Genomic DNA, 12712 nt, shown 5'->3' with positions numbered 1-12712 from the left:
GGCGTGGATCTCACTTACTCTTTTAGCTGTTGTCAAGCACACGAGGAAAAGAGTTTTTAATGTGAGGTCCTAAAAAGAGGCTGATTGGAGAGGTTCAAATCTTGATGACATAAGGAACCTTAGGACCACGTCTAGATTCCAGCCTGGAGTGGACAACCGACGTTCCTTTGAGGTCTCAAAAGACCTAGGGAGGTCCTGTAGATCTTTGTTGGTGGAAAGATCCAAGCCTCTGTGGCGGAAAACCGCTGTCAACATACTTCTGTAACCCTTGATCGTAGGAGCTAAAAGGGATCTTACTTTCCTTAGATATAACAGGAAGTCAGCAATCTGGGTTACAGTGGTACTGGTTGAGGAAACTGCATTGGTCTTGTACCAGCTACGGAAGACTTCCCCTTGAGACTGATAGATTCTGAGAGTGGATGTTCTCCTTGCTTTGCCAATCGCTCTGGCTGCCTCCTTCGAAAAGCCCCTAGCTCTTGAGAGTCTTTCGAAAGGCTGAAGGCAGTCAGACGAAGAGCGTGGAGGATTGGGTGTACCTTCTTTACGTGAGGTAGACGTAGAAGGTTCACTCCTAGAGGAAGAGTCCTGGGAATGTCGACCAGCCATTGCAGTACCTCTAAGAACCATTCTCTCGCGGGCCAGAGCGGAGCCAACCAACGTCAGCCGTGTCCCTTTGCGAGAGGAGAACTTCTGAAGTACCCTGTTGACAATCTTGAACGGCGGGAATGCATACAGGTCGAGATGGAACCAATCCAGCAGAAAAGCATCCACGTGAACTGCTGCTGGGTCTGGAATCGGAGAACAATACAACAGGAGTCTCTAGGTCATCGAGGTAGCGAACAGATCTATGGTTGGCTGACCCCACAGGGCCCAAAGTCTGCTGCAAACATTCTTGTGAAGGGTCCACTCTGTGGGGATGACCTGACCCTTCCGGCTGAGGTGATCTGCCATGACATTCATACCGCCCTGAATGAACCTCGTTACCAGCGTGAGCTTTCGATCTTTAGACCAGATGAGGAGGTCCCTTGCGATCTAGAACAACTTCCACGAAAGAGTCCCTCCCTGCTTGAAGATGTAAGCCAGGGCTGTGGTGTTGTCAGAGTCCACCTCCACCACTTTGTTAAGCTGGAGGGACTTGAAGTTTATCAAGGCCAGAAAAACCGCCAACAACTCCTTGCAATTGATGTGAAGTGTCCTTTGCTCCTGATTCCATGTTCCCGAGCATTCTTGTCCGTCCAAAGTCGCACCCCAGCCCGTGTCTGATGCGTCCGAGAGGAGACGGCGGTCGGGTTTCTGAACAGCCAAAGGTAGACTTCCTTGAGAAGAAAGCTGTTCTTACACCACGCGAGAGAAGACCTCCTCTCTTCGGAAACAGGAACTGAGACCGTCTCTAGCGTCATGTCCTTTATCCAGTGAGCAGCTAGATGATACTGAAGGGGGGGGAGGTGGAGTCTCCCTAACACGATGAACAGGGCCAGCGATGAAAGTGTCCCTGTTAGACTCATCCACTACCTGACTGAGCATCGGTTCCTTCTCAGCATGCTCTGGATGCATTCTAGGGCTTGGAAGATCCTTGGGGCCGACGGAAAAGCCCGAAAAGCTCGACTCTGAAGATCCATACCCAGGGAGACAATGGTCTGGGATGGGACGAGCTGAGACTCCTCAAAATTGACCAGGAGGCCCAGTTCCTTGGTCAGATCCATAGTCCATTTGAGAATCTCCAGACAGCGACGACTTGTGGGAGCCCTTAAAAGCCAGTCGTCTGACGGAGCCGGACACAAGATCATGGTACTGCTGCACAGTCTGTGAACTGTCAACCATGGGGAAGCGAGGAAGTACAGTGACAACCCGAAGCTGTCTAGACTGTCTAGGTCGTACAGACAACTCCTTATCGGGTTGCTGAGGTTGCCGCACTGCGTCACAACAAGTCACTTCTGCTGGTTGTTGAACGTCTTCCCAGTGACACACTGACTCCGTAAACAAAAAATCCTCTAACAAGGACTAAGCTTGGACTGCATGTCTTGCAACACAGCTCAAGGTCTATGGGAGCAGGTGTGGTAACAGACGGGATTAGCGACTGAAGTGGAACCATACCTTCCCTGGAAGCATGTTATGCTTAAATAAAAGTCCAAAGGAGGCTACGCAGCTAAAGGCTCCTCTCCAAATGACAGAGTCCTCAAGGGAATATCAGAAGGAGGGAGAAAAGCACTTTCTCATCTACAGGGACCATATCCGAGAAAAGCTAAGTTCTCTCAGTGAGGGTTTCACTGGTGCAAAAGCAGCAGACTAGAAGGCAACGTTATGAAACTGCTTGACAGTCTAGTGAGTTGGCAACAACCAAAGATGTGTGACTGAGAAGCATGCGGTAAGGTATGCAGAGCATGCTGTATGCAGAGCATGCTGTATGTAGAGCATGCTGTAAGGTAAGCAGAGCGTGTTGCATGGCGTGTAACATTTCTCAGAAATTCCATGACCAGTGCTAGAGTGAGTAATATCGCATTACTGTCCATTGAAAGTGCACGTGCCGAGGGAATCGATTTAGACTGTTTTGTTGATGAATTTGATAGCCGGCATGATAATCGTAGAATTAAGCTGCACTAAATGTACTATAATCTATTTCACCTCAGGAAAGGGAAACTCGCCCTGCTGGCAACACTGCACTACTTCATGCATGCTTGCATGGGGTTTTAATATCAACATAATATTTACCTTACATTCATAACTCATGATTCATTTTTGATTTGAAGATATTTTGCCATATTTTGTGATTTTGTTAAAAATATATTGCAAGGAATACATATATATTTTTATATTAAGAAATACAAATAACCTCCATTATCATAATGTTTGTGTAGGCATACATGTATGATTACAAATGCAAGTTATGAAAGTAATGAGGTGTTATTATTGCCATTTGTTATTTCCAAGTTAAATGGGAAGAGGCTCAAGTTGAGGAGAAAGTGGCAGATGCATGCGTTGAGGTGGCTGACTCATAGCATGAGGTTGCTGCCTCAAGAGTTGCGCTTGCTGTAAGGGTTGCGGATGCGCAGTAGCAGGTTCCTGAGGAACGAGTTGAGGTTCCTGAGGTGTGAGCTGCGAGAGTTGAGGTAGCGGCTGCGCAGAACGCAGTTCTTGTCTCGCGAGTTGAGGTTCCTGAGGTGCTAGCCTAAGGAGTTGAGGCTCTCGCCTTGAGGAGGGTTGAGGTCGCTGCAGCGAGTGCTGAGGTGGCTGCCTCATGGATGGAAGAGGTTGTCGTACCTCAAGAGATTGTTGCCTCGCTGGTGGAACCGCAAGCGGAAGCGGAGGAAGTAAGGTATAAGATTCCTGCTCCCATTGCTGAGGTTGCCTTAAGGAAGGCGGAGGTTGCTGCACACCGCTGGTAACTGGCAACTCAGTACGCGGTAAGGTATCCTGAGGAACCTCAACATCGTACGCCTGGCAGACTGGACTGCGGTGAGGCGGAGCGATCGCAGGAGGAGGTGTAACCTTCTCAGCCTGAAACTCATGCATTAAGACCGCAAGCTGCGACTGCATGGACTGCAGCAAAGTCGTCTTGGGATCAACAGACGATAAGGTCTGTTGAGGCAAAGCCTTAATAGAAGATGAGGTCTGTTGAGGCATCGCCTTACCTCTCTTAGGAGGTGTGCAGTCATCTGATGACTGCGGAGAGTCAGAGCTAACTCAATGACTGCATCCGGGTTGTTGAACTCTAGAGGTCTGGACTTTACGTTTAAGAGGTCTTGAGACCTGAGTCCAGCGTTTTCTCCCCGAAATTTCTTCTGCAGACGAGCAAAATAAGGGCTCAATCGTCTGCGGGTGGGAGTGACGGTCTCTGTAAGACACGCCCGCAACCACCGAGGATACTTCTGTGCGCCGATCAAGGCCTGCCGAACCCTTTTGCCCTTCGACATTGCTTCTCCCCTGGGCTTGGGAGCTTGCAAGAGGTCCCGGACTGGGAGGACGACTGGCACACACAGAAGTACCCTCACGCACAACACTGACACACTTTGCGCTAATCACTTATCACTTTGAATTTCTGTTTGCACTTATTTCACTGAACTCGAAACTTTAAGTGGTTTGTACCTGAAACACGCAATTCTATCCTTCCTTAAAAGTTAGTAATTGCGAAAACAGAATTACAATGCAACAGAAAAATCTAATGAAAGATAAATAATTCAGTGGCTGGAAAGAGACTAAACACTAGATCAAATAAACTACGTTTAAAATCTCTCACCGCATAAAGCTTGAGAACAAGAATAAACTCAAGAAACGTTTACCTTCTTCCCCTAAAGAGACTAGGGAGAAGAGCAAAAACGATAACAACGTTACTCGCTTGAACGAAACGTTTATCCAGCTCTCTCTCCCTCCGTCTCTATCTCTCTCTCTCTCTCTCTCTCTCTTGACTTAGAACCTGAGAGAAGAGCCCAATCATATATATCGTTAAAACATATTGTTAAAGGAAAAAAACTGAAATATTTCCCAAATAAAAAGTTCCTTTATTAGAATAAAAACCATTAAGCTAAGAAAGAATGAACAAAACGTTAGAAACGGTTACTCTTACTGCAACGTGACACCGTGAAAATTCTCTCTCTATCGTAACGATAGAGCGCAAGTTGAACGTTCTGAACGTCAACAACTGCAGAGACAAAACAAAACGTTAGTTCAACTTTGAAAACAGTACGAGACTATCAAAGAAATTCTTTCAAAAACATTAAAATAGCATAATATGTTAACAGGTAAAACCGAAATGACGGGCTCAAGGTTAATTAACTTCGGTACAAGAAAAGACCGCCTACTATTAGGAAAGGTCGAATATAAACAAATATAAAAATTAATTTTAATAAGTTTATAAAAAAGGAAGTTAATCGAAGAGGCCTATAAAAGGCGGAGAGATATAAAATAAATCTATAACTTTTGTTAAGCAAAATTAAGAAAGAGAGTCTATACTCTCTTAGACACCAACACTACCGTCTAAGGGAAGGGTCGGCCATTTAAAGGTGAAAGAGAGTTCATACTCTCTTCGTCACCATAATTAATCAAATTAATTCCAAAAGCTAGCTAAGCTAATATAGAAGTTTCCAGTATAGCGAATAGCTGCAAATTTTAGAGAAATACTTCACCAAACCGTGAACAATACTCCAAAATCATAAGCGTATCCAAGAACGTCTTGCCGGAAGCACGACAGAGGAAAAAGTGAGGTGGCGTCAACAACAAGTACTGTAGTACCTGGCCACAGGTGGCGCTGGTGAGTACACCCCCTTCTAGTATAGTGATAGCTGGCGTATCCCTCCCGTAGAATTCTGTCGGGCAACGGAGTTGACAGCTACATGATTATCGGGTAAGTTTAATATTGAAAAATACAAATTACAGTACTTCCAAATTTATTATTCGTTCCATAACTGAAATACAAACCAACACTATTTATAGGGGTTAACTCACCCATTAGGAGGATGGAAGTCCCTTCCAACCTGGGGTTGTGGTTTTGACCCGGGGATTCCCCTCTGTGTGTGTTGGCACATAGTAGGTGAAAACCCTACACCTCGCTGAAACCCTGCTATGCATGGTCTGCGACATACACAAGCTGTGCGTTTGTGACACTAGCAATGTGACTGTCAAGGTACGATTCTTCAGAGTCATAGGAATCGTCCGAGGTAACCAAGACATTGACAATACCACCTCGCCAAGGTATAGGGACGTAACAGTATTGACACAATACCAGGTTACACAAGGGAACAATGGTTTACCTGCAGTTGATTGAGATCAGCTATGCAGAGGACCTTGGATGCTGATTTCCCCCAGAAAAGGGGAGGATGAAGGAAAGAACCAGTCATTCTTATTCCTTGACTCAGACCAAAACTGGGTAACCAATGCCCTCAACCTCCTTTAATTTATATATTCACCGGGTAAGTATATTCAAAAATTTATTTTATAATTAAAATATCATTTTTAAATATTTAACTTAGCCGGTGAATATATAATAGCTGATTCACACCCATGGTGGTGGGTAGAGACCAGAATTAATAAAGTTTACAGCGTACATGCTTAGAGTTTTTGACAGTTATATCATAACAAAACCCAAATATATATAGGTACCTGGTAAGGAAGTTGACTTAGACGATTACTCTGCCTTGTTAGTCTGTCTTCCTCACGAAGCCCAGCCATCCTCTTAGGATGCTGAAAGACTCCCAGGGGCTGAAGTATCAAGGGCTGCAACCCATACAACAGGACCTCATCAAACCCCTAATCTGGGCGCTCTCAAGAAATGACATTTGACCACCCGCCAAATCAACCAGGATGCGAAAGGCTTCTTAGCCTTCCGTACAACCCAAAAACAAGATTAAAAACATTTCAAGAGACAGATTAAAAGGATATTGGAATTAAGGGAATGTAGTGGTAGAACCCTCACCCACTACTGCACTCGCTGCAACGAATGGACCCAGTGTGTAGCAGTCCTCGTAAAGAGTCTGGATATCTTTTAAGTAAAATGACGCGAATACCGACTTGCTTCTCCAAAAGGTCGCGTCCATAATACTTTGCAGAGATCTATTTTGCTTGAAGGCCACGGAAGTTGCTATAGCTCTTACTTCGTGCGTCTTAACCTTAAGCAAGCATCGGTCTTTTTCATTCAAGTGAGAATGAGCCTCTCGTATTAAAAATCTGATAAAATATGACAAAGCATTCTTTGACATAGGCAATGATGGTTTCTTAACCGAGCACCATAATGCCTCAGATCCACCTCATAAGGACTTAGTACGAGCTAAGTAGAACTTAAGAGCTCTAACTGGACACAGCACCCTTTCAAGTTCGTTGCCTACGATCTCTGACAGGCAAGGTATATCAAAGGACTTAGGCCAAGGACGAGAAGGCAGTTCATTTTTGGCCAGGAAACCAAGTTGAAGTGAACATGTGGCTTTTTCTGTAGAAAAGCCGATGTTCTTACTGAAGGCATGAATTTCACTGACCCTTTTAGCCGAAGCCAAGCACACTAGGAAAAGCGTCTTGAGGGTGAGATCCTTGTATCTGGCCGATAGTTGGCGCTGGTGGGCACACCCGCAACCTTCATAGCGATCGCTCGCGAGTTTTTGTGTTTTTCTGTCGAGCCGCCGGAGACGTCAGCTATTATATATTCACAGGCTAAGTTAAATATTTAAAATGACCATATAACAGGAATGGAAAGAAACATCCAACCGAAACAGAAGCATTGAAGGAACTTTGTACAGTAAACAGTATATGAAGATATCGGTGAAGGCAGGTGATTGGCAATAAAAAACTTACGAGGTAATGAAGAAAATGTTGATTGGTAATTCAGACGATGATTGCAAGGGTGATCAATTCTAACAATAAAAAAAAAGAGTTATAAGTTAAAATTAATTAGTTCAAGGAAACTCTTTGTTTTCGACAAACATTATACATGAGTGTTATAGTGAGAGGAGTATTGGGAGGATAAGAATTAGAGTTTCAGCACGTATGCACATATACCCGTTTCTATGCCAGAGCCGAGCATTGTCCGCAGATCTACAAACAATCGGCAAAATTATTGGTATAACTTTACCTGTACTCTGTTCATTGATACTCGGATATACGCTAAAAAGTAACCCTGTGTTCTAAGTCAGTTAACCCTTTTACTCCCAATGGACGTACTAGTACGTTTCACGAAACTCATTCCTTTACCCCCATAGACGTACTGGTACGTCCTTGCAAAAAACTGCTATTTGCATTTTTTTTTGCATATTTTTGATAACTTTATGAGAAACTTCAGGCATTTTCCAAAAGAATGAGACCAACCTGACCTCTCTATGACGAAAATTAAAGCTGTTAGAGCATTTTAAAAAAATATATATATTGCAAAATGTGCTTAAAAAAAACACCTGGGGGTAAAAGGGTTAAAGTCAAGTGAGGATGATCAAGGAAATGACCATTCTTAGTTGGGTTGAGGAGAATGTGAGGTTTCAGAGCTTACTGGTGCTAGCTCAGGGTCTAGAATTGGTAATACTATGGTAGAGTCCCACCCAGCGCCATTATCGCTTGCCAATGCGTAGGAAGTTAATGTTTTTCTTTTTTCGCGAGCGAAGCGAGTGCACGGCGGAGCATAAACCACTAGACTCTATCGAAATATTACCAAAATCTAATCATTTTTGCTCCTTAGTAGGCTCGCTTCGCTCGTGAAAAAAGAAAAACATCAAGCTCCTATGCACTGCCAAGCGGTAATAGTGCTGGGTGGGGCACTATTGTAATATTACCCTAAGATTCGCCAACTTACCAAATATTGACTGGGGGTGTATGATAGCGGCCACCTGTATGTATGATGAGGTCTTACTAAGAATACGTCAGTGTAAGGGGAATTGCAGGGGAGACGTTAGCCACCCCCCCCCCCCCCCCGTTAGGTAAGTAGGTAAGGACAAGTCTTGTAGGTTAGGTTAAGGGGGGAACATTTATTTAGCTGGTGTCCACATTTTATGCTCACTGGAGGAACTGGCTGCGGATATACAAAGGCTCAAAGGCTCCATTGACGGGAAGTTAAATCAACTAAACCTTTAATACACCATACAAACCAGCTACGACTGTGTCCAGTCCAAAATCTTTCACATGCTCCGCCCACAAACATCAGTGATATGAACATTGTATCATTTCTCCAATGTTCTGACAAGCGATACATGAATGCAAACCATATGAATTTTGCTTTAAATGCAAGTTACATAGTGTTGTCAAGACACGAGGACCTAAAATTTTGTTTTCCATCAAAACCTCCGGTTTCGTTATGTGGCTCTCCTGTCCTCATAGACTTAATAGTAATTCTTATTACCTTACGAGTAAATAACCATCACATACATTATTACACAAACAAATGACACCTTTCAATTACCTGCAGTTAATTAGAATTCGTAAATCGGTTCCTGGATCGACTTTCAGTCCAGGCTTTAACTTACAACGTTATTCGTTCTAGCTTTCCTCGTTGCTCTCTCCACAACACAGTTATTGTGGGCACACTACTAGATGAAGCATAGTATGTACAAAACGCTGCAATCTGCTTCAGAAAATTCATTATTAATATTATCATTATTACTTGCTAGGCTACAACCCTATTTGGTAAAGCAGGAGGCTATAAGCCCAGGAACTCCAGCAGGAAAAATAGCCCAGTGAGGAAAGGAAACTTAAGGAAAAATAGAATATGAAAAGGGTAACATTAAATTAAATATCTCCTATATAAACTATAAAAACTTTATCAAAACAAGAGGAAGAGAAATAAGATAAAATAGTGTGCCCAAGTGTACCCTCAAGCAAGAGAACTCTAACCCAAGACAGTGGAAGACCATGGTATAGAGCAGTGGTTCCCAACCTTTTTTCTGTCATTTCCCCCCTGCACCCAGTTCAACCATCCAGATTTCCCCCTTCATGCCCCGCCCAGCCCTCATGCCCCCTTGCCTGCCTCAGAAATGGGCATGATACTCCAATTCTCCCCTTGAATATCATGTTAGTGAGAACTGATATGATCGTATCACAATTGAATGGCTAACAAAATATTGCTGCACGTACTATGAGGACATTTTCCGCTTGTTTTAGTTAGTAGGTAGTGCAATTATTTCCCCCCCCCCTGGAAGTTTCAAATTTCCCCCCAGGGGGAAATTTCCCCCAGGTTGGGAACCACTGGTATAGAGGCTATGGCACTACCCAAGATTAGAGAACAATGGTTTGATTTTGGAGTGTCCTTCTCCTAGAAGAGCTGCTTATCATAGCTAAAGAGTCTCTTCTACCCTACAAAGAGGAAAGTGGCCACTGAACAATTACAGTGCAGTATTTAACCCCTCGGATTTAGAAGAATTGTTTGCTAATCTCAATGTTGTCAGGTGTATGAGGACAATGGAGAATATGTAAGAAATAGGCCAGACTATTCAGTGTGTGTAGCTACATGGAAAATGAATCGTAACCAGAGAGAAGGATCCAATGTAGTACTGTCTGGCCAGTCAAAAGGCCTCATAACTCTAGGCTTCCACACTTGTATTTCTGTCTTACAGGGTCTGTCTAATATATCGGGAAACATCTTTAGCTGGTGTTTCTAAATTCCACTGCTTCTGAATTTTCCTAATTCATTATAGCTAAACACATGCTTAGTTGTATTGTAAGGACAGTGAGACAAGCGTCACCAAGATCAACTGATACTTTATTTGAAAATTGAATGTGCACGGGAGTATATTACAAGGTGCGGACGGAAAGGTAGGATGACGCTGGCGCCAAATCAGATTGAAGTGCCCGCCAAAATATATGTGTTTTCTTACACTTACAAATATATGAATTATGGGTTAACAGAAACATGTTATGAAATGATACATATGTTAAAATGTAGCTCTGGTAGAGCGGAATATATATAGGCTACATGGGAAACCACAGTGTGGCGAAAGGAGAATTCAAATAAATAAGTAATTTGTCGATTTTCTGGACGACGAAGGGATCGGTGTCCTTACAGTATCATCTGCCTCAGTACACAACACACAAAGCGTGTCCTTTTCATTCCTGTTTCCATCATTTTCTTTTAATTCTGTCATATTCAACCTTATTTTCATAACTTTTACTACTCCCTTAGAGTTAAGTTTTCCTATGTAATCTCTTCTACGATTACCATTTACAAACCTCAGTTTGGTCATTTCTTCTTTCTTTCCTTCTATTTTACTTTAATTCCATTTGCCACTTTACTTTTTATTTATTTCTTTAGGTTTTGCTTTTGATACCCTCTTACTTCTTCAATTTCAATATATAGTTTTGCATGCTCTTCGCACTCCCCAGTAGAGATTAGTTATTAGTTAACCAGACGTTCAGCTGGGTTCCACAAGGCACCAGAAGACTTCGGAGACTCAGGCCTACATGGCTGAGGACTATGTTTTAATGTTGTTACTATTATCAAAATATTCTATTTTTATTGTTCATTACTTCTCATATAGTTTACCTATTTCTTTTCCCCACTGGGTTAGTTTTAACTGTTGGAGCGCTTAAGCATAATAATAGAATCCTGATTTTCTAACTAGGGTTGTAACTTAGCTAGTAATAATGATAATATTATAGGGTATATATATGTACAACAACAATTTCAGCCATTCTTAGTTCACTGTAGGACAAAGGCCTCAGATATGCCCTTACTCATGACTGGAGTTTGGCCAGTTTCCATCACAGCGCTGGTCACTTTAGATGGGTGATGGTGGGAGACTTCAATTTGATATTGCTCAAAGCAAACCAAAAACCAACCTAGTATGGGTGACCCTAACTATTACAGCTTTATTGGCCATGGTGATACACAAATCCTTTTACCAAGTTAAGGTATCTTTAGTTAGAAAATTTATATATATATATATATATATATATATATATATATATATATATATATATATATATATATATATATATACTGTATATATCATTTGGCCCAGTGAGAAACATCAGTAATGTATGGCTTCCTTTCCTATATAACATGTTTCGATTTTCGGACATTCTAAACCCGTCCATTTGAAACCTGAAAGAGGCGGGTGTTCGTGATTAAAATTCAAAAATATTCGGATAATTACTGGCACACACTTGTGATATCGTCAAACATCTGCTAAACGGCGATTAAAGGCCATGTGGGAAAAGTTGCTGTCAACGAAAAGTTACCGGTTTGTGCTATCCCATTGCCGGTAGTAAGTGCTATCACTTTTTAAACAGTCGTTTTTTTATGTTGTGCATATTAGTAAGGAAGTGTTTATAGTTAAAAATGTGTTTTCCGTAATTCGCATTTTCTACTGTTGAAGATATGAATGCAATGAAGAGACACGTGTTTTTTTTATTGAAAATATTGTTTATTGCTTGTCTCTAGTGAAGCCATTTTTAGTTCAAATCTGTGGAAAAATAATAGATAACTAATCATAAAAGTAAGACAAGCATCTACAAGATTAACAAGTAAGCGTCTATATTTACTTGTTTCTATTGCTTTACGTTACGAAAGGAGGAAAACTCTATGAGGCAGAAGCTTCTATACACAGTACACTAGTTCGCTAAGATCCTGAGATTACAATGTCTCTAGGCTACATTTTGGTGTCTATGTGCACAAGGGACAATTTATCTATAAGATATTACTGTAAATTCAAATTGAATGTCCTTTGATTAATATGTCAATCAATGTTACCACTGGATCTGACTAAGATATCCGCCTGGTAAGGAAATCGGACCTAACATGTGCTACCTATAGCTACAGTTTAGGGGGATAGGATTGGTGGGGGAGAAGAGGGGGAAATTAGGATTTTGGAAGGATTGGAGGGGAAAGTGTTAAGATGGAGTACAGTGAGGAGTGAAAAGATTGGGGCAGACCCAATAGCTTTTTTTTTTTTTTTTTTTTTTACATCATGCCTTGTGGACTACCAGGTGGTGATTTCTGTCGCCAGCCCCAGAAGGCCTTTAAATTATTTTAGTGTTTTTCATTATCTCGTGTATTTTAATGTCGGATAGTAAGTAGTTGTTCTCGTCCAGTCTTTGTCTATCTGGATTTTCTTGTAGGAAGTTGAGAACTGTTATTCCAGCTGTGACCAAGTTGTGGAATGATCTTCCTATTCGAGTAGTTGAATCAGTAGAACTTCAAAAGTTCAAACTCGCAACAAATGTTTTTATGTTGAACAGGCTTGCATAAGTCCTTTTATATTTTGTAAATGAAATGTCTTTTTAATGTTGTTAATGTTTTCAAAATACTTTATTT

General features: G+C 41.9%; 2 protein-coding genes across 3 annotated transcripts in view; one reads left to right on the top strand and one right to left on the bottom strand.

Moving 5' to 3' along the window:
* The window catches only part of LOC137629438 (mitochondrial mRNA pseudouridine synthase RPUSD3-like), a 71513-nt gene extending 62515 nt beyond the window's left edge, over positions 1 to 8998 (bottom strand). The window contains exon 1 of one of the 2 annotated variants that reach the window (XM_068360718.1): positions 8864 to 8998. The gene's annotated coding sequence lies outside the window, so the exon portion shown is untranslated. The remainder of the gene's footprint in view (positions 1 to 8863) is intronic. The other variant, XM_068360729.1, reaches the window with a different exon arrangement.
* A 2586-nt stretch (positions 8999 to 11584) lies between these two features.
* The window catches only part of LOC137622823 (galactosylgalactosylxylosylprotein 3-beta-glucuronosyltransferase P-like), a 71152-nt gene continuing 70024 nt past the window's right edge, over positions 11585 to 12712 (top strand). Inside the window, exon 1 of the mRNA XM_068353407.1 lies at positions 11585 to 11663. The gene's annotated coding sequence lies outside the window, so the exon portion shown is untranslated. The remainder of the gene's footprint in view (positions 11664 to 12712) is intronic.

This window comes from Palaemon carinicauda, chromosome 2 (assembly GCF_036898095.1).
Source record: "Palaemon carinicauda isolate YSFRI2023 chromosome 2, ASM3689809v2, whole genome shotgun sequence".
Lineage (NCBI taxonomy): Eukaryota > Metazoa > Arthropoda > Malacostraca > Decapoda > Palaemonidae > Palaemon > Palaemon carinicauda.
Note: the sequence above shows the minus strand (reverse complement) of the source record. Positions and strands in the feature narration are given on the sequence as shown.